Here is a 23,464-nt window from a genome sequence, read left to right as displayed (position 1 = left end):
CCTCATGCTATTCTACTCAAAAGTCTCCTCACATATTTCTCCCTCATACCATCTCCTCACACAGCCCACCGCTATCCATACTGTCTCCTCATATATTTACCCCCTCACTGTCTATTCTGTCTCCTCACCCATCCCCCACTCCACATGCTGTGTCTTCTCCCATCCCATTCCCCTTGCTCCCTATACTGTGTCTACACCCATCCTCCTCTTATACTGTTTTCTCATACATCCCCCTTGCTTCCCATACTGTGTCTCCACCCATTACTCCCTTAGAACTGTGTAGGGGTGGAGGTGTAGTGTATAGAAGGTGGACTGTTGTAGTAAAAGGGGCGAAACAGCTGGAGATAGGAAGGAGGGCTGTAGTATTGGATTTTGACCATTAGAGGGCAATGGAGAGCTGTGAGGTTAGGACTGAATAACAGCCATTGGCTAAGAAAACCTTTGAGTCATGGTGGGTGGAGTTACCAGTACGTGAGGGAGATAAAAGGCTGAGAGAATGTTCTGGAGGGTCCAGTCAGCGAAGAGAGCACAAGAGAGCACAAGAGTCAAGAAGTACGTCTGAGGAGAGAGGAAAGAAAGGAAGCTCTTGAGAGGACTGACAGTTGTGATGGTTACGGGGGGTGGCCCTGACAGGATTAGCCGCAGACAGAGACAGCAGAGGCCATAGACGGAGAGCAAAGAGAGGCCGCAGACAGAGACAGCCTGGGGTACCACTAAACTGAACGGACTCGGACTGGTGAAACGCTGTGGTGGTAGGCCTAGGGCAACCACGGTGAAGGAGCCGTGAGAGATGTCCATTTGCCAGTGAAAGAAAGTGAAGGTACCCGGGCCTGTGTACGAAGTCAGGCAGCTACTGTGTGTGGCTGAGGGGATTGTCGAGCAGCTGCTGTGTGCAGCCGTGGAGATTGTTGAGCAGCTGCTGTGTGCGGCTGTGGAGATTGTCGGGCAGCTGCTGTGTGAGGCAAACATGCAATTTCTGTGAGGTGCTGTGGGTTGTGGAAAGACGATCAATAAAGAAGACCTGTTGAACACATTCCTGTCTCTGTCTCGAGTCTGTCTGCGGCCAGTAATGGACCACCCCCCGGTCAGTTACCCTACCTACAACTGTTTCATCATACACTGCCCCTTGATCCCCATACTGTGCTCACACCCAACCCCCTCATGTTTCCTTATACATACTCCCCACTCCCCATACTGTGTTCACATGCATCCCCCTCACTCCCAATACTGTGTCCACACCCATACCCCACTGACTCCCCATACTGTATCTACACCCATCCCCTTTTACTCCTCAAACGGTGTCGGCACCTATCCTGCTTCACTCCTCATAAAGGTATCTGCACCAATTCCTTCTCCCTCACTCCCAATACTATGTCTGCACCCATCCCCCCTCCCTCACTCCCAATACAGTGTCTGTATCCATCCCCCTTGCTCCCCATACTTTGTTTGCAGGCATTCCTCCTTGCTCCCAATACTTTGTTTGCACCCATCCCCTCTTGCTCCCCCTACAGTGTCTGCACCCATTAGCCCTCCATCACTCCTAATACGGTTTTTGCACCCATCCCCCTAGCTCCTCATACTGTCTGCACCCATTGCCCATACTCTGTTGGTAATCATTCCCCCCTATAGCTCACAATACTGTGTCTGAACCCATCACCCCTCACTCCCAATACTGTGTCTGCATGCACCCTTCTTGCTCCCCATACTGTCTCTCCACCCACTCCCCCTCTCACTCCCAATATGGTAACTTTGATAAACTTATCCTCTACAGAAGAAGTAATTGCTGTTCTTCCGTTCTTGAGACAGTCATTATGAGAACCAGTTTCATCATAGCAATTGAAGGATTTCATGATTTCAGTGTTACTAATTCTAAACTATCATTGCACAACAAGCCATGATATTAGGAACACAGACTGATATGTTATACACTAAATAAAGCAAAAGATGAAAAGCTCTGCAGGATTCTTCATCCCTGAACTAGAAAGTCCATGACAACATCAGGTACAGTCATTATTAGGCTTAATTTCTCCCATAGGAAAAATTTATATTTGTGCCCTAACCATCTTGGCTAAGACAGAATGGCTTAAAGGGGTTGTCCTGTCATAAATAATAAGTCTGCAGTCACTCTGTGTGAATGTAGACTTATGAATTCCCTCAGAGCATATACTGTGTGCTGTTATGATTCGCCGGTTTCTGAGCCGAGACTGGCAGATACGTATGCGTTATGCATACTCCCAGCCAGAGCCCGATTTGCAGGCGCAGTTTTGCTACATACACTTGTATTGAGCGAGGACGCGCCCACTAGTCTGCACGTCAGTAGACGGGGCATGACCTCACTCAATACAAGTGTAGGGAGCGAGACCGTACCCACTGGTCGAGCTCTGTCAGGGAGTAAGTATAACGCATAAATCACCTCTGTTCTCCGCTCTGAAACTGGTGAGTGACTGCAGAATAATCAATTTAGAATGGACAACCCCTTTAACGTCACTTTCTGGGATTCAATACCTATCGAAACATGTCCTACCATGATGTCAAGACTTGAGTTGAAATGAGGGATCATCTTCTTTTTTTGTGTCCAACACTGGGTAATTTTTGTGGAGTTAATCTAACACTACACTTTTATAATGTAACCCTTGATATAGAAGAGTTAATGGTTTGCTTTTATATCCCTTTAAATGCCTTTAAGACTTCAATTGCCTTTTGCCCTATTATTGCTAGAATTATTCTTATGTAGACTAGTAGTCTCTGTCTTCAAGGAAACTATACTTGTTATCATATTTGTTCTCAACTATATTTTCTGGGTATATTGTAAACAAGGTACGACCCAGAGGTGATGGTGGGGGCCAAATGAGCTCCATAGTATCACATATTGTTGTAAATGGTATAAAACACCCCTTGTATTTCATTACGTCAGATAAAGTGATTTGGCCACGACCAGTGTGTGTGTCATTTTGTCTCCAAGCGCTTGTGAACAGAAGGGCGAGAATCCTCACAATTCGGACTCCCTGGTGATCTGGACAGCTGACGCTTGGTCAGAACAAAAGCAGCTACTACAGTTTTGACGCCCAACGGGGACCGTGGAAACCAGCCTATTCGGAATCCGTATGTGGGAGCTTCCTGGGAGGTTGAATATGCAGAATCCAGGCTGCAGCAGGTGAGAACATTTATTCTTACATTGATTCTGCATCTACAGCTTCTCTAGGGATTTCTACATATCTCTGGGTAAGACTAAGATATATATTTAGCTCTGGCTGGGATAGCACGCGTGCGGGCTTACGCGTGCAACAGATTAAGTGCAACAGGATAAAGTGTTTTGCAGTTAGACAATGCATTGAAGCTGATGTTCCTCTCTTCTCTTCTTCACACAGGTATTTCATTCCATCATCCATGTGTGCTGTCTGACAAGTGTGAACTGCATCATATAGTGCCAGATATTTTTATGGTATTTCATTCCATCATCCATGTGTGCTGTCTGACAAGTGTGAACTGCATCATATAGTGCCAGATATTTTTATGGTATTTCATTCCATCATCCATGTGTGCTGTCTGACAAGTGTGAACTGCATCATATAGTGCCAGATATTTTTATGGTATTTCATTCCATCATCCATGTGTGCTGTCTGACAAGTGTGAACTGCATCATATAGTGCCAGATATTTTTATGGTATTTCATTCCATCATCCATGTGTGCTGTCTGACAAGTGTGAACTGCATCATATAGTGCCAGATATTTTTATGGTATTTCATTCCATCATCCATGTGTGCTGTCTGACAAGTGTGAACTGCATCATATAGTGCCAGATATTTTTATGGTATTTCATTCCATCACTCCTGTGGTATTTCATTCCATCATCCATGTGTGCTGTCTGACAAGTGTGAACTGCATCATATAGTGCCAGATATTTTTATGGTATTTCATTCCATCATCCATGTGTGCTGTCTGACAAGTGTGAACTGCATCATATAGTGCCAGATATTTTTATGGTATTTCATTCCATCATCCATGTGTGCTGTCTGACAAGTGTGAACTGCATCATATAGTGCCAGATATTTTTATGGTATTTCATTCCATCATCCATGTGTGCTGTCTGACAAGTGTGAACTGCATCATATAGTGGCAGATATTTTTATGGTATTTCATTCCATCATCCATGTGTGCTGTCTGACAAGTGTGAACTGCATCATATAGTGCCAGATATTTTTATGGTATTTCATTCCATCATCCATGTGTGCTGTCTGACAAGTGTGAACTGCATCATATAGTGCCAGATATTTTTATGGTATTTCATTCCATCATCCATGTGTGCTGTCTGACAAGTGTGAACTGCATCATATAGTGCCAGATATTTTTATGGTATTTCATTCCATCATCCATGTGTGCTGTCTGACAAGTGTGAACTGCATCATATAGTGCCAGATATTTTTATGGTATTTCATTCCATCATCCATGTGTGCTGTCTGACAAGTGTGAACTGCATCATATAGTGCCAGATATTTTTATGGTATTTCATTCCATCACTCCTGTGGTGGGTCTTTATTTTTTATCTATTTGGTTTCTGCTTTGAAGTGTAGAAAGGTGTGTTTTTTTTTTTTTCCCTTTCTCAGTTTGATGGCCTTGTCCAGCGTTAGTTATTTACCCTGCATAGTAATGCCTGCTCTGGCCTTGTGCTAATTGTTTAATTACTGATTGTGGCCTTTTGGTGGCTGAAGCTAGCAGACATTTCATTTCATATATATTTAGCTCTGGCTGGGATAGCACGTGTGCGGGCTTACGCGTGCAACAGATTAAGTGCAACAGGATAAAGTGTTTTGCAGTTAGACAATGCATTGAAGCTGATGTTCCTCTCTTCTCTTCTTCACACAGGTATTTCATTCCATCATCCATGTGTGCTGTCTGACAAGTGTGAACTGCATCATATAGTGCCAGATATTTTTATGGTATTTCATTCCATCATCCATGTGTGCTGTCTGACAAGTGTGAACTGCATCATATAGTGCCAGATATTTTTATGGTATTTCATTCCATCACTCCTGTGGTGGGTCTTTATTTTTTATCTATTTGGTTTCTGCTTTGAAGTGTAGAAAGGTGTGTTTTTTTTTTTTTCCCTTTCTCAGTTTGATGGCCTTGTCCAGCGTTAGTTATTTACCCTGCATAGTAATGCCTGCTCTGGCCTTGTGCTAATTGTTTAATTACTGATTGTGGCCTTTTGGTGGCTGAAGCTAGCAGACATTTCATTTCATATATATTTAGCTCTGGCTGGGATAGCACGCGTGCGGGCTTACGCGTGCAACAGATTAAGTGCAACAGGATAAAGTGTTTTGCAGTTAGACAATGCATTGAAGCTGATGTTCCTCTCTTCTCTTCTTCACACAGGTATTTCATTCCATCATCCATGTGTGCTGTCTGACAAGTGTGAACTGCATCATATAGTGCCAGATATTTTTATGGTATTTCATTCCATCATCCATGTGTGCTGTCTGACAAGTGTGAACTGCATCATATAGTGCCAGATATTTTTATGGTATTTCATTCCATCATCCATGTGTGCTGTCTGACAAGTGTGAACTGCATCATATAGTGCCAGATATTTTTATGGTATTTCATTCCATCATCCATGTGTGCTGTCTGACAAGTGTGAACTGCATCATATAGTGCCAGATATTTTTATGGTATTTCATTCCATCATCCATGTGTGCTGTCTGACAAGTGTGAACTGCATCATATAGTGCCAGATATTTTTATGGTATTTCATTCCATCATCCATGTGTGCTGTCTGACAAGTGTGAACTGCATCATATAGTGGCAGATATTTTTATGGTATTTCATTCCATCATCCATGTGTGCTGTCTGACAAGTGTGAACTGCATCATATAGTGCCAGATATTTTTATGGTATTTCATTCCATCATCCATGTGTGCTGTCTGACAAGTGTGAACTGCATCATATAGTGCCAGATATTTTTATGGTATTTCATTCCATCATCCATGTGTGCTGTCTGACAAGTGTGAACTGCATCATATAGTGCCAGATATTTTTATGGTATTTCATTCCATCACTCCTGTGGTGGGTCTTTATTTTTTATCTATTTGGTTTCTGCTTTGAAGTGTAGAAAGGTGTGTTTTTTTTTTTTTCCCTTTCTCAGTTTGATGGCCTTGTCCAGCGTTAGTTATTTACCCTGCATAGTAATGCCTGCTCTGGCCTTGTGCTAATTGTTTAATTACTGATTGTGGCCTTTTGGTGGCTGAAGCTAGCAGACATTTCATTTCATATATATTTAGCTCTGGCTGGGATAGCACGCGTGCGGGCTTACGCGTGCAACAGATTAAGTGCAACAGGATAAAGTGTTTTGCAGTTAGACAATGCATTGAAGCTGATGTTCCTCTCTTCTCTTCTTCACACAGGTATTTCATTCCATCATCCATGTGTGCTGTCTGACAAGTGTGAACTGCATCATATAGTGCCAGATATTTTTATGGTATTTCATTCCATCATCCATGTGTGCTGTCTGACAAGTGTGAACTGCATCATATAGTGCCAGATATTTTTATGGTATTTCATTCCATCACTCCTGTGGTGGGTCTTTATTTTTTATCTATTTGGTTTCTGCTTTGAAGTGTAGAAAGGTGTGTTTTTTTTTTTTTCCCTTTCTCAGTTTGATGGCCTTGTCCAGCGTTAGTTATTTACCCTGCATAGTAATGCCTGCTCTGGCCTTGTGCTAATTGTTTAATTACTGATTGTGGCCTTTTGGTGGCTGAAGCTAGCAGACATTTCATTTCATATATATTTAGCTCTGGCTGGGATAGCACGCGTGCGGGCTTACGCGTGCAACAGATTAAGTGCAACAGGATAAAGTGTTTTGCAGTTAGACAATGCATTGAAGCTGATGTTCCTCTCTTCTCTTCTTCACACAGGTATTTCATTCCATCATCCATGTGTGCTGTCTGACAAGTGTGAACTGCATCATATAGTGCCAGATATTTTTATGGTATTTCATTCCATCATCCATGTGTGCTGTCTGACAAGTGTGAACTGCATCATATAGTGCCAGATATTTTTATGGTATTTCATTCCATCACTCCTGTGGTGGGTCTTTATTTTTTATCTATTTGGTTTCTGCTTTGAAGTGTAGAAAGGTGTGTTTTTTTTTTTTTCCCTTTCTCAGTTTGATGGCCTTGTCCAGCGTTAGTTATTTACCCTGCATAGTAATGCCTGCTCTGGCCTTGTGCTAATTGTTTAATTACTGATTGTGGCCTTTTGGTGGCTGAAGCTAGCAGACATTTCATTTCATATATATTTAGCTCTGGCTGGGATAGCACGCGTGCGGGCTTACGCGTGCAACAGATTAAGTGCAACAGGATAAAGTGTTTTGCAGTTAGACAATGCATTGAAGCTGATGTTCCTCTCTTCTCTTCTTCACACAGGTATTTCATTCCATCATCCATGTGTGCTGTCTGACAAGTGTGAACTGCATCATATAGTGCCAGATATTTTTATGGTATTTCATTCCATCATCCATGTGTGCTGTCTGACAAGTGTGAACTGCATCATATAGTGCCAGATATTTTTATGGTATTTCATTCCATCACTCCTGTGGTGGGTCTTTATTTTTTATCTATTTGGTTTCTGCTTTGAAGTGTAGAAAGGTGTGTTTTTTTTTTTTTCCCTTTCTCAGTTTGATGGCCTTGTCCAGCGTTAGTTATTTACCCTGCATAGTAATGCCTGCTCTGGCCTTGTGCTAATTGTTTAATTACTGATTGTGGCCTTTTGGTGGCTGAAGCTAGCAGACATTTCATTTCATATATATTTAGCTCTGGCTGGGATAGCACGCGTGCGGGCTTACGCGTGCAACAGATTAAGTGCAACAGGATAAAGTGTTTTGCAGTTAGACAATGCATTGAAGCTGATGTTCCTCTCTTCTCTTCTTCACACAGGTATTTCATTCCATCATCCATGTGTGCTGTCTGACAAGTGTGAACTGCATCATATAGTGCCAGATATTTTTATGGTATTTCATTCCATCATCCATGTGTGCTGTCTGACAAGTGTGAACTGCATCATATAGTGCCAGATATTTTTATGGTATTTCATTCCATCACTCCTGTGGTGGGTCTTTATTTTTTATCTATTTGGTTTCTGCTTTGAAGTGTAGAAAGGTGTGTTTTTTTTTTTTTCCCTTTCTCAGTTTGATGGCCTTGTCCAGCGTTAGTTATTTACCCTGCATAGTAATGCCTGCTCTGGCCTTGTGCTAATTGTTTAATTACTGATTGTGGCCTTTTGGTGGCTGAAGCTAGCAGACATTTCATTTCATATATATTTAGCTCTGGCTGGGATAGCACGCGTGCGGGCTTACGCGTGCAACAGATTAAGTGCAACAGGATAAAGTGTTTTGCAGTTAGACAATGCATTGAAGCTGATGTTCCTCTCTTCTCTTCTTCACACAGGTATTTCATTCCATCATCCATGTGTGCTGTCTGACAAGTGTGAACTGCATCATATAGTGCCAGATATTTTTATGGTATTTCATTCCATCATCCATGTGTGCTGTCTGACAAGTGTGAACTGCATCATATAGTGCCAGATATTTTTATGGTATTTCATTCCATCACTCCTGTGGTGGGTCTTTATTTTTTATCTATTTGGTTTCTGCTTTGAAGTGTAGAAAGGTGTGTTTTTTTTTTTTTCCCTTTCTCAGTTTGATGGCCTTGTCCAGCGTTAGTTATTTACCCTGCATAGTAATGCCTGCTCTGGCCTTGTGCTAATTGTTTAATTACTGATTGTGGCCTTTTGGTGGCTGAAGCTAGCAGACATTTCATTTCATATATATTTAGCTCTGGCTGGGATAGCACGCGTGCGGGCTTACGCGTGCAACAGATTAAGTGCAACAGGATAAAGTGTTTTGCAGTTAGACAATGCATTGAAGCTGATGTTCCTCTCTTCTCTTCTTCACACAGGTATTTCATTCCATCATCCATGTGTGCTGTCTGACAAGTGTGAACTGCATCATATAGTGCCAGATATTTTTATGGTATTTCATTCCATCATCCATGTGTGCTGTCTGACAAGTGTGAACTGCATCATATAGTGCCAGATATTTTTATGGTATTTCATTCCATCACTCCTGTGGTGGGTCTTTATTTTTTATCTATTTGGTTTCTGCTTTGAAGTGTAGAAAGGTGTGTTTTTTTTTTTTTCCCTTTCTCAGTTTGATGGCCTTGTCCAGCGTTAGTTATTTACCCTGCATAGTAATGCCTGCTCTGGCCTTGTGCTAATTGTTTAATTACTGATTGTGGCCTTTTGGTGGCTGAAGCTAGCAGACATTTCATTTCATATATATTTAGCTCTGGCTGGGATAGCACGCGTGCGGGCTTACGCGTGCAACAGATTAAGTGCAACAGGATAAAGTGTTTTGCAGTTAGACAATGCATTGAAGCTGATGTTCCTCTCTTCTCTTCTTCACACAGGTATTTCATTCCATCATCCATGTGTGCTGTCTGACAAGTGTGAACTGCATCATATAGTGCCAGATATTTTTATGGTATTTCATTCCATCATCCATGTGTGCTGTCTGACAAGTGTGAACTGCATCATATAGTGCCAGATATTTTTATGGTATTTCATTCCATCACTCCTGTGGTGGGTCTTTATTTTTTATCTATTTGGTTTCTGCTTTGAAGTGTAGAAAGGTGTGTTTTTTTTTTTTTCCCTTTCTCAGTTTGATGGCCTTGTCCAGCGTTAGTTATTTACCCTGCATAGTAATGCCTGCTCTGGCCTTGTGCTAATTGTTTAATTACTGATTGTGGCCTTTTGGTGGCTGAAGCTAGCAGACATTTCATTTCATATATATTTAGCTCTGGCTGGGATAGCACGCGTGCGGGCTTACGCGTGCAACAGATTAAGTGCAACAGGATAAAGTGTTTTGCAGTTAGACAATGCATTGAAGCTGATGTTCCTCTCTTCTCTTCTTCACACAGGTATTTCATTCCATCATCCATGTGTGCTGTCTGACAAGTGTGAACTGCATCATATAGTGCCAGATATTTTTATGGTATTTCATTCCATCATCCATGTGTGCTGTCTGACAAGTGTGAACTGCATCATATAGTGCCAGATATTTTTATGGTATTTCATTCCATCACTCCTGTGGTGGGTCTTTATTTTTTATCTATTTGGTTTCTGCTTTGAAGTGTAGAAAGGTGTGTTTTTTTTTTTTTCCCTTTCTCAGTTTGATGGCCTTGTCCAGCGTTAGTTATTTACCCTGCATAGTAATGCCTGCTCTGGCCTTGTGCTAATTGTTTAATTACTGATTGTGGCCTTTTGGTGGCTGAAGCTAGCAGACATTTCATTTCATATATATTTAGCTCTGGCTGGGATAGCACGCGTGCGGGCTTACGCGTGCAACAGATTAAGTGCAACAGGATAAAGTGTTTTGCAGTTAGACAATGCATTGAAGCTGATGTTCCTCTCTTCTCTTCTTCACACAGGTATTTCATTCCATCATCCATGTGTGCTGTCTGACAAGTGTGAACTGCATCATATAGTGCCAGATATTTTTATGGTATTTCATTCCATCATCCATGTGTGCTGTCTGACAAGTGTGAACTGCATCATATAGTGCCAGATATTTTTATGGTATTTCATTCCATCACTCCTGTGGTGGGTCTTTATTTTTTATCTATTTGGTTTCTGCTTTGAAGTGTAGAAAGGTGTGTTTTTTTTTTTTTTCCCTTTCTCAGTTTGATGGCCTTGTCCAGCGTTAGTTATTTACCCTGCATAGTAATGCCTGCTCTGGCCTTGTGCTAATTGTTTAATTACTGATTGTGGCCTTTTGGTGGCTGAAGCTAGCAGACATTTCATTTCATATATATTTAGCTCTGGCTGGGATAGCACGCGTGCGGGCTTACGCGTGCAACAGATTAAGTGCAACAGGATAAAGTGTTTTGCAGTTAGACAATGCATTGAAGCTGATGTTCCTCTCTTCTCTTCTTCACACAGGTATTTCATTCCATCATCCATGTGTGCTGTCTGACAAGTGTGAACTGCATCATATAGTGCCAGATATTTTTATGGTATTTCATTCCATCATCCATGTGTGCTGTCTGACAAGTGTGAACTGCATCATATAGTGCCAGATATTTTTATGGTATTTCATTCCATCACTCCTGTGGTGGGTCTTTATTTTTTATCTATTTGGTTTCTGCTTTGAAGTGTAGAAAGGTGTGTTTTTTTTTTTTTCCCTTTCTCAGTTTGATGGCCTTGTCCAGCGTTAGTTATTTACCCTGCATAGTAATGCCTGCTCTGGCCTTGTGCTAATTGTTTAATTACTGATTGTGGCCTTTTGGTGGCTGAAGCTAGCAGACATTTCATTTCATATATATTTAGCTCTGGCTGGGATAGCACGCGTGCGGGCTTACGCGTGCAACAGATTAAGTGCAACAGGATAAAGTGTTTTGCAGTTAGACAATGCATTGAAGCTGATGTTCCTCTCTTCTCTTCTTCACACAGGTATTTCATTCCATCATCCATGTGTGCTGTCTGACAAGTGTGAACTGCATCATATAGTGCCAGATATTTTTATGGTATTTCATTCCATCATCCATGTGTGCTGTCTGACAAGTGTGAACTGCATCATATAGTGCCAGATATTTTTATGGTATTTCATTCCATCACTCCTGTGGTGGGTCTTTATTTTTTATCTATTTGGTTTCTGCTTTGAAGTGTAGAAAGGTGTGTTTTTTTTTTTTTCCCTTTCTCAGTTTGATGGCCTTGTCCAGCGTTAGTTATTTACCCTGCATAGTAATGCCTGCTCTGGCCTTGTGCTAATTGTTTAATTACTGATTGTGGCCTTTTGGTGGCTGAAGCTAGCAGACATTTCATTTCATATATATTTAGCTCTGGCTGGGATAGCACGCGTGCGGGCTTACGCGTGCAACAGATTAAGTGCAACAGGATAAAGTGTTTTGCAGTTAGACAATGCATTGAAGCTGATGTTCCTCTCTTCTCTTCTTCACACAGGTATTTCATTCCATCATCCATGTGTGCTGTCTGACAAGTGTGAACTGCATCATATAGTGCCAGATATTTTTATGGTATTTCATTCCATCATCCATGTGTGCTGTCTGACAAGTGTGAACTGCATCATATAGTGCCAGATATTTTTATGGTATTTCATTCCATCACTCCTGTGGTGGGTCTTTATTTTTTATCTATTTGGTTTCTGCTTTGAAGTGTAGAAAGGTGTGTTTTTTTTTTTTTCCCTTTCTCAGTTTGATGGCCTTGTCCAGCGTTAGTTATTTACCCTGCATAGTAATGCCTGCTCTGGCCTTGTGCTAATTGTTTAATTACTGATTGTGGCCTTTTGGTGGCTGAAGCTAGCAGACATTTCATTTCATATATATTTAGCTCTGGCTGGGATAGCACGCGTGCGGGCTTACGCGTGCAACAGATTAAGTGCAACAGGATAAAGTGTTTTGCAGTTAGACAATGCATTGAAGCTGATGTTCCTCTCTTCTCTTCTTCACACAGGTATTTCATTCCATCATCCATGTGTGCTGTCTGACAAGTGTGAACTGCATCATATAGTGCCAGATATTTTTATGGTATTTCATTCCATCATCCATGTGTGCTGTCTGACAAGTGTGAACTGCATCATATAGTGCCAGATATTTTTATGGTATTTCATTCCATCACTCCTGTGGTGGGTCTTTATTTTTTATCTATTTGGTTTCTGCTTTGAAGTGTAGAAAGGTGTGTTTTTTTTTTTTTCCCTTTCTCAGTTTGATGGCCTTGTCCAGCGTTAGTTATTTACCCTGCATAGTAATGCCTGCTCTGGCCTTGTGCTAATTGTTTAATTACTGATTGTGGCCTTTTGGTGGCTGAAGCTAGCAGACATTTCATTTCATATATATTTAGCTCTGGCTGGGATAGCACGCGTGCGGGCTTACGCGTGCAACAGATTAAGTGCAACAGGATAAAGTGTTTTGCAGTTAGACAATGCATTGAAGCTGATGTTCCTCTCTTCTCTTCTTCACACAGGTATTTCATTCCATCATCCATGTGTGCTGTCTGACAAGTGTGAACTGCATCATATAGTGCCAGATATTTTTATGGTATTTCATTCCATCATCCATGTGTGCTGTCTGACAAGTGTGAACTGCATCATATAGTGCCAGATATTTTTATGGTATTTCATTCCATCACTCCTGTGGTGGGTCTTTATTTTTTATCTATTTGGTTTCTGCTTTGAAGTGTAGAAAGGTGTGTTTTTTTTTTTTTCCCTTTCTCAGTTTGATGGCCTTGTCCAGCGTTAGTTATTTACCCTGCATAGTAATGCCTGCTCTGGCCTTGTGCTAATTGTTTAATTACTGATTGTGGCCTTTTGGTGGCTGAAGCTAGCAGACATTTCATTTCATATATATTTAGCTCTGGCTGGGATAGCACGCGTGCGGGCTTACGCGTGCAACAGATTAAGTGCAACAGGATAAAGTGTTTTGCAGTTAGACAATGCATTGAAGCTGATGTTCCTCTCTTCTCTTCTTCACACAGGTATTTCATTCCATCATCCATGTGTGCTGTCTGACAAGTGTGAACTGCATCATATAGTGCCAGATATTTTTATGGTATTTCATTCCATCATCCATGTGTGCTGTCTGACAAGTGTGAACTGCATCATATAGTGCCAGATATTTTTATGGTATTTCATTCCATCACTCCTGTGGTGGGTCTTTATTTTTTATCTATTTGGTTTCTGCTTTGAAGTGTAGAAAGGTGTGTTTTTTTTTTTTTCCCTTTCTCAGTTTGATGGCCTTGTCCAGCGTTAGTTATTTACCCTGCATAGTAATGCCTGCTCTGGCCTTGTGCTAATTGTTTAATTACTGATTGTGGCCTTTTGGTGGCTGAAGCTAGCAGACATTTCATTTCATATATATTTAGCTCTGGCTGGGATAGCACGCGTGCGGGCTTACGCGTGCAACAGATTAAGTGCAACAGGATAAAGTGTTTTGCAGTTAGACAATGCATTGAAGCTGATGTTCCTCTCTTCTCTTCTTCACACAGGTATTTCATTCCATCATCCATGTGTGCTGTCTGACAAGTGTGAACTGCATCATATAGTGCCAGATATTTTTATGGTATTTCATTCCATCATCCATGTGTGCTGTCTGACAAGTGTGAACTGCATCATATAGTGCCAGATATTTTTATGGTATTTCATTCCATCACTCCTGTGGTGGGTCTTTATTTTTTATCTATTTGGTTTCTGCTTTGAAGTGTAGAAAGGTGTGTTTTTTTTTTTTTCCCTTTCTCAGTTTGATGGCCTTGTCCAGCGTTAGTTATTTACCCTGCATAGTAATGCCTGCTCTGGCCTTGTGCTAATTGTTTAATTACTGATTGTGGCCTTTTGGTGGCTGAAGCTAGCAGACATTTCATTTCATATATATTTAGCTCTGGCTGGGATAGCACGCGTGCGGGCTTACGCGTGCAACAGATTAAGTGCAACAGGATAAAGTGTTTTGCAGTTAGACAATGCATTGAAGCTGATGTTCCTCTCTTCTCTTCTTCACACAGGTATTTCATTCCATCATCCATGTGTGCTGTCTGACAAGTGTGAACTGCATCATATAGTGCCAGATATTTTTATGGTATTTCATTCCATCATCCATGTGTGCTGTCTGACAAGTGTGAACTGCATCATATAGTGCCAGATATTTTTATGGTATTTCATTCCATCACTCCTGTGGTGGGTCTTTATTTTTTATCTATTTGGTTTCTGCTTTGAAGTGTAGAAAGGTGTGTTTTTTTTTTTTTCCCTTTCTCAGTTTGATGGCCTTGTCCAGCGTTAGTTATTTACCCTGCATAGTAATGCCTGCTCTGGCCTTGTGCTAATTGTTTAATTACTGATTGTGGCCTTTTGGTGGCTGAAGCTAGCAGACATTTCATTTCATATATATTTAGCTCTGGCTGGGATAGCACGCGTGCGGGCTTACGCGTGCAACAGATTAAGTGCAACAGGATAAAGTGTTTTGCAGTTAGACAATGCATTGAAGCTGATGTTCCTCTCTTCTCTTCTTCACACAGGTATTTCATTCCATCATCCATGTGTGCTGTCTGACAAGTGTGAACTGCATCATATAGTGCCAGATATTTTTATGGTATTTCATTCCATCATCCATGTGTGCTGTCTGACAAGTGTGAACTGCATCATATAGTGCCAGATATTTTTATGGTATTTCATTCCATCACTCCTGTGGTGGGTCTTTATTTTTTATCTATTTGGTTTCTGCTTTGAAGTGTAGAAAGGTGTGTTTTTTTTTTTTTCCCTTTCTCAGTTTGATGGCCTTGTCCAGCGTTAGTTATTTACCCTGCATAGTAATGCCTGCTCTGGCCTTGTGCTAATTGTTTAATTACTGATTGTGGCCTTTTGGTGGCTGAAGCTAGCAGACATTTCATTTCATATATATTTAGCTCTGGCTGGGATAGCACGCGTGCGGGCTTACGCGTGCAACAGATTAAGTGCAACAGGATAAAGTGTTTTGCAGTTAGACAATGCATTGAAGCTGATGTTCCTCTCTTCTCTTCTTCACACAGGTATTTCATTCCATCATCCATGTGTGCTGTCTGACAAGTGTGAACTGCATCATATAGTGCCAGATATTTTTATGGTATTTCATTCCATCATCCATGTGTGCTGTCTGACAAGTGTGAACTGCATCATATAGTGCCAGATATTTTTATGGTATTTCATTCCATCACTCCTGTGGTGGGTCTTTATTTTTTATCTATTTGGTTTCTGCTTTGAAGTGTAGAAAGGTGTGTTTTTTTTTTTTTCCCTTTCTCAGTTTGATGGCCTTGTCCAGCGTTAGTTATTTACCCTGCATAGTAATGCCTGCTCTGGCCTTGTGCTAATTGTTTAATTACTGATTGTGGCCTTTTGGTGGCTGAAGCTAGCAGACATTTCATTTCATATATATTTAGCTCTGGCTGGGATAGCACGCGTGCGGGCTTACGCGTGCAACAGATTAAGTGCAACAGGATAAAGTGTTTTGCAGTTAGACAATGCATTGAAGCTGATGTTCCTCTCTTCTCTTCTTCACACAGGTATTTCATTCCATCATCCATGTGTGCTGTCTGACAAGTGTGAACTGCATCATATAGTGCCAGATATTTTTATGGTATTTCATTCCATCATCCATGTGTGCTGTCTGACAAGTGTGAACTGCATCATATAGTGCCAGATATTTTTATGGTATTTCATTCCATCACTCCTGTGGTGGGTCTTTATTTTTTATCTATTTGGTTTCTGCTTTGAAGTGTAGAAAGGTGTGTTTTTTTTTTTTTCCCTTTCTCAGTTTGATGGCCTTGTCCAGCGTTAGTTATTTACCCTGCATAGTAATGCCTGCTCTGGCCTTGTGCTAATTGTTTAATTACTGATTGTGGCCTTTTGGTGGCTGAAGCTAGCAGACATTTCATTTCATATATATTTAGCTCTGGCTGGGATAGCACGCGTGCGGGCTTACGCGTGCAACAGATTAAGTGCAACAGGATAAAGTGTTTTGCAGTTAGACAATGCAGTTGGACAGGGCAGGAGACAGGTAAGGTGCATAAGTTTTTCATGCACGATTGCTTCTTGGTCAGTTGTACTAAATATGCATTGATCATATCAACCTGCTGCTTATTTGTCTTCACTTCTGCTTTTTAACAACTCGCCTGCCCTTTTACACATTCTGTGCACGCTCTGCATATCCACCCCTCCCTTTTCCCCTCTCCCATGTTTAACTCTGAGGCTCTATTGACATTTCTTACCCACACCAAACCATCCAAAACCTCCATGCAGCACTCAAAACGTTCATACAAATCATCCCACCACCTGCTTTTTCTGTTTTTTCTCCTTTTAATAGTTGCAGGTGACATCTCCCCCAACCCTGAGCCTCCCTCCACCAGCATACATTACTCTCCTCCAGCTGCATATAGAAACCCTGCTAATCTTATTAACATTCAGTGCATGCCTTCTCCTCTCACTTTCCAATGTGCTCTCTGGAATGCACGGTCTGTGTGTAACAAACTGACTTACATTCACGATCTTTTTCTCTCTAATTCCCTTAACCTTCTGGCTATTACAGAAACCTGGATCCAGCATTCAGACACCACCGCTGCTGCCGCTCTCTCGTTTGGTGGGCTGAAATTTTCACATACCCCCAGACCTGAGAACAGACAGGGTGGAGGTGTTGGTTTGCTCCTTTCATCACAATGTGCTTTCCAGGTCATCCCCCCGGTTCCATCACTTACATTTCCTTCCTTTGAAGTCCACGCCGTCAGACTCTTTAAGCCCTTCTCCTTACGAGTGGCGGTCGTTTATCGCCCTCCAGGCTCCTCCCGCCAGTTTCTAGACCACTTCACCACCTGGCTTACTCACTTTCTGTCCTGTGACATCCCCACCCTCATCATGGGAGACTTTAACATCCCCATCAATGATCCGCTCTCCCAGTCTGCCTCTCATCTTCTTTCTCTAACTTCTTCATTCGGCCTCTCACAGTTTACTAATTCTCCTACACATGAGGACGGGAATACTCTGGACCTGGTTTTCTCCCGTCCCGGCTCGCTGCACAACTTTACTAATTCACCTCTCCCGCTCTCGGACCACAACCTTCTTTCCTTCTCTGTCAAGAATTGTCTCCTCACCCGGGACACCCCCACTTACCACACTTATCGGAATACACGTACCATTAATACCCAACAGCTTAGGGACAATCTCCACACATCTTTAGCCCCCATCTCCACCCTCTCCTGTCCAGACATAGCATTGTCACACTTCAATAATACACTGAAGAATGCCCTAGATGAAGCAGCACCTTCTATACGCAGAAAGACCCGACACAGACAAAAGCAGCCCTGGCACACAACGCAAACACGCTCTCTTCAGCGCTGCTCGAGGTGTGCAGAGCGGCAGTGGAGAAAATCTCTCTTAGCAGAAGACTTCATCCACTATAAGTTCATGCTCAAAACCTATAACTCTGCCCTTCATCTGGCCAAACAATCCTACTTCACCACCCTCATCACCTCACTATCCAACAACCCAAGACGACTTTTTGAAACCTTAAACTCCCTCCTGAAACCTAAAGTACAGGCCCCCATCACCAACCTCAGCGGTGAGGATCTGGCCACTTATTTCCTAGAAAAAATCAACCACATCCATCAGGATATCTCAGCCCTATCTCCTCAGTGCCTGGATCCCCTTCCCTGCCGCACCTCAAGCTCACTAGACATCTTTGAGCCTGTTTCAGAAGAAGAAGTTTCCAAGCTCCTCGCTTCTGCTCGGCCTACAACCTGCAACAGTGACCCTATTCCTTCACAGCTCCTGCAGTCTCTCTCACCAGTGGTCACCACTCACCTGACTAAAATATTTAACCTCTCTCTTTCTTCAGGTATATTTCCCTCCTCATTTAAACATGCCATCATAACCCCTTTACTTAAAAAGCCATCCCTGGACCAGAACTGCACTGCTAACTACAGACCTGTCTCTAACCTTCCCTTCATCTCTAAACTCCTGGAACGCCTGGTCCACTCCCGTCTAATCCGCTATCTCTCGGATAACTCTCTTCTCGACCCCTTACAATCTGGTTTCCGCTCTTTACACTCTACTGAAACTGCCCTCACTAAAGTCTCTAATGATTTAATAACAGCTAAATCGAAAGGTCATTGCTCCCTGCTGATTCTCCTGGATCTCTCTGCCGCATTTGACACTGTGGATCACCAGCTCCTCCTCACTATGCTCCGCTCTATAGGCCTCAAGGACACAGCCCTCTCCTGGTTCTCCTCCTACCTCTCTGACCGCTCCTTCACTGTATCTTTTTCCGGCTCCTCTTCCTCTTCTCGTCCCCTTACTATCGGGGTCCCGCAGGGCTCAGTCCTAGGCCCCCTCCTCTTCTCTTTATACACTGCCCCTATTGGACAAACAATCAGCAGATTTGGGTTCCAGTATCATCTCTATGCTGATGACACCCAATTATACACTTCTTCCCCTGACATCACCCCTACCCTAATTCAAAATACCAAGGATTGTCTGTCTGCTGTCTCTAGCATCATGTCCTCCCTCTATCTGAAACTAAATCTCTCTAAAACTGAACTTCTTGTGTTTCTCCCCTCTACTAACCTCACTCTACCTAACATCGAAATAACCCTGGAGGGTTCAACCATAACTCCCAAGCAGCATGCCCGCTGTCTTGGGGTCATATTCGACACTGAACTTTCCTTTACTCCGTACATCCGATCACTCAGTCGCTCTTGTCACCTGCATCTTAAAAACATCTCCAGAATCCGACCTTTTCTCACCTTTGAAACTGCTAAGACTCTTACTGTCGCTCTTATTCATTCTCGTCTGGACTACTGCAACTCTCTTCTGATCGGTCTCCCTCTTACCAAACTTTCTCCTCTCCAATCCATCTTGAATGCGGCAGCCAGGGTCATATTTCTGTCCAGCCGCTTCACCGATGCCTCCATCTTGTGCCAGTCATTACACTGGCTACCTATTCGCTACAGGGTCCAGTATAAACTCATCTCTCTCACCCACAAAGCTCTCCACTGTTCTGCACCGCCTTATATCTCCTCTCTCATCTCTGTCTATCGCCCTACACGTGCCCTCCGTTCTACAAATGACCTAAGACTAACATCCCCCGTAATCCGAACCTCGCACCTCCGTCTCCAAGACTTCTCTCGTGCTGCTCCAGCTCTCTGGAATGCACTTCCCCAGACGATCAGACTGATACCTAGCCCTGACCTATTCAAGCGCGCTTTGAAAACCCATCTCTTCAAAGAAGCCTATCACATCAACTACTCAGCAAGCTAACTTTGCCCTGTTCCCTCCTTCCAAATATTATTCTGAATCTGCACCCTACTATTCATCTGTCTCCACACCCTTCATGCACATGATAACTGCACTTGATACTTGTCTATTGCACTTAAACACACGGGCTGATGACCGGATCATGCAGCTTTATATGAAAATCCCTATTATAATTGCCAGACCTGAATTAACAAGCATTTCTCACCTACTGTGTCCCCCCATTTCCTTGTAGATTGTAAGCTTGCGAGCAGGGACCTCACTCCTAATGTCATTGTTTGAATTGTCTTAACTTGTATTGAATTTATTGTCTGTACATGTCCCCGCTTAATTGTAAAGTGCTGTGGAATATGTTGGCGCTATATAAATAAAAATTATTATTAATTATTATTATTAAGACTGTACAAACATGGTTCCAAAGAACCCACATCACCAGTGAGTGGTGAGTATGTCTGCATGAGAGTTGAATAATAGCGTAATAAGATAATAATTGTCATCTGTATTATCTGTCAATCTGCTCTAGCAATATACTAATATACTAACTGGTTGTGTACTGGTGTACTGTGTAGCACAAACAAAGTCTGGGATAGACTCTGTGCAGTGGTTGTTGTTGATTTTGATTGGCAGTAAATCATATGAGGCTGTATTTTGTATAGGGCTGTGGCTGTTTTTGGTTGGTTTGGTTTTCATTGATTCTTGTTGTTTAAAAAGTTGGCTTTGGTGTTCTCAAGAGTGGCAGTGGACACTGATGTAGGTTAAGGTGTTAAATCCAAGGTCCAAGATAGGCAGGCTGTGTGAATCCTTGTATGTATGTCTATGAGAACCTCTGAATGAGATGAGAGATGAGTAATTGAGTATAAGGGATATAAATAAATCCCTGATTTATGAGGGGTTCCGTTAGGCGTGATCCTCTGTATGTGACAGAGGACATCATTCAACTCATTTTGAGCTGAATTAGGCAGAGTGATTGAGATAAGGGATTTTTGTTATCTTCTTTTTGTAAAATCAAATAACCGCTAAGTGAAAGAGAAAGAAAAAAAAAAAATCCCCGAATGTGCATGCATGAATGAATTTGATGAATTTGCACCATTCTGTGAAGATTGCAGAGGAGTTCTAGGGGTACTGAGTCAAGGGGCAGAGCCCTACAGAATTTTTTCATGGACTCCTAATGTTGTTACCTTTCTAGTCCTAGTGCAAGGTCCAGGACAGGTACTTTACAGATATTTCAATCTGCATCTGAGATTGAATGAATTGAGTAATGATATAACTCATGTTATATGTGGTATGACATTGGTAAGTTTTCTGGAATCATTTGGCCAGGCAAGGGCAAGGCGTGGATACTCACATTATACAGTTATTTGCCCATACAGTGAAGTTCAGTGGTCACCAGAGATTGATGAGGGTTTTGAGGAGATTGATTCTGATTAAGTCTAAAGAACTAAGGAATTCTGTGAAAGATACTACAGTCTGATGGGAGGGGGGAATGATGCCGCTGCGCAATTTTTCTTCTCCCTTCACTCTTATCTCTTATCTCTGCTGAATATGAGCTGCGCTCAAAATTCTCTGTAATTCTATCCTTAAGGTAAGCGCTGAAAGATTTGTGGTTTGTTTAAAGCAACAGTGCTGTACAAAGAGGGGAGGAAAGAAACTGTGCCTATTTTAAGAAAAATTGTGGAAGATTGTTTGATCTTCAGTGTGATTGAATGATTGGTAAAAGAGTCACCTGCTTCAAGTCGAATGATTGATGCATAGCTGACTGTGGATCCACAGAGGAGGTAGCCGACTGTATGGCTGATAAAGTGGGTTAGAGGCCTATCACACCTGGGCCTTCTTACTTTAGTCAGCAGGTTTTATTGTTGTGGGTGAGAGGCGAGGGCAAGGAGCCCTCTGGATATACCTTGGCAGGCTCGCTCTGACTTGCTAAGTGTGGCCTGTAAGACAGAGGTCCAGGCACACTGGGAGGGCATTTCAGAATAAAGGTGAGCTGTCTAAAGTTGAAATAGCCTTCCCACAACAATCCATGGAGCTGGGCTGGAAGGATGCAGGCCTGATCCTATTCTAGCCAGCTGATCTAACGGGTGAGAGGCAGAGAGCCTTCCCGCTACATCCTGTAGGTCTACCGGGTGAGAGGCAAGGAGCCTTCCCGCTACACCTTGGCAGGCTCTCTCTGACTTGCTAAGTGTGGCCTGTAAGACAGAGGTCCAGGCACACTGGGAGGGCATTTCAGAATAAAGGTGAGCTGTCGGTAGAAAAAGGTTGAAGCCATGGGCAACTTTTTCTGTATACGGTCGGTGTCCCCAATGGGATCTAAGACAGCTATGCAGATTGTGAAAGACAGAGAAGGAAAGGAAGCAGTAAAAGATGTGAGACCAATATTTAAAAAGGCGAAAATGCCAGAGTGTGGATGTTTGGATGTACAAAAATGGTACAATTTCAGAGAGGAGAATAGGGGTGGATAAAAGACAAAAAGAAAGAGCAACAAGTGAATAAATGGTGTCGTGTGGCAGAAGAAATACAACAGTATGGATGTAAAGAGACTACAGTAGGAAGTAGGGTGTATTATGACTGTTTCGATACACAAAGATCTATGACTGCTAGCGCCCCACCTCTGCATCATCAGAGACTGAGACAAGACAGTTGGAATTGTAAACACTGTGGTCAGCCTAACTTAGGCTGGAGAAACACTTGTATGACCTGTACTGCAACCCGCCCTAAGCAAATTGCACTAAATCCTGTCCGGACAAGATCACATGTAGTGACAGAGGAAGCTGACTCACTAGAGAGAGCATTGACTTTTGGGGAAGAAGCTAGCAGTGGGCCCGAGGAAGAGGAAGCTAGGGAGCAGCATGTCACACCCACCGATCATCCAGTGACCTCCACGACCAGACCCATGACTAGAGAAGTACCCACAGCGAAACCGAAAAGGGTGACTAGAATAAGACAGATACAGGAGTATTATCCCTGGAGCCCCTCTACAGACTTTTAATGCCAACAGAACAGAATTTATCAAACTTTCAGACACTGCTACTTAGAGACAACATTATTTAGTGTCAAGAAGAAAAGATTTCAGGATGTTCTGTATTTTTCAATTTTGAGTGGTGATTCTTGTAATAGAATACAGTAAAAAACCCTATAATCTACAGGCCGGGGTAAAAAGTTCTCATTAATTGTGTGCCTGACGTATTCTCCTCATTACTTATTAAGTCTTGACACTTTACTTCTATTGAGCAACAAAGACAGACACAGCAATCGAAGATGCAGCAGTCAATTTTAACTAATTAAACCCAGGAAGCACAAATAAAGAAAAATAAAAGTTTCACTAAAGAAAAATGGAACAAGCATTAACTTTTTTATTCAAACTCTTTGGCTTTCAATGCTGAACTATTCAGCCTTTGAAAGTCAGTGCAAAACAGAAAATAAGATATATTGTTATGAGTTTACTGCGACAAAGATAAGCCAGAAGTCCACAGCATCTTATTTCTCCTTCTCCTGCACTGATTAAAAGCATTTCACCTTCATGTTGAACAGTGCAGGTTTCTTTTAGCAGTGCATGGGTTAAATTGCTCAATTGAGAGCTCCTGGAAGCTTTATGTTAGGGACAGCGGAACGCACTAAATATTAAATAATGGAAA

Source organism: Dendrobates tinctorius, unplaced genomic scaffold, assembly GCF_039654945.1.
Source record: "Dendrobates tinctorius isolate UK_male_01 unplaced genomic scaffold, ASM3965494v1 ptg000060l, whole genome shotgun sequence".
Taxonomy (NCBI): Eukaryota; Metazoa; Chordata; class Amphibia; order Anura; family Dendrobatidae; genus Dendrobates; species Dendrobates tinctorius.
This window is presented reverse-complemented; position numbering follows the sequence as displayed.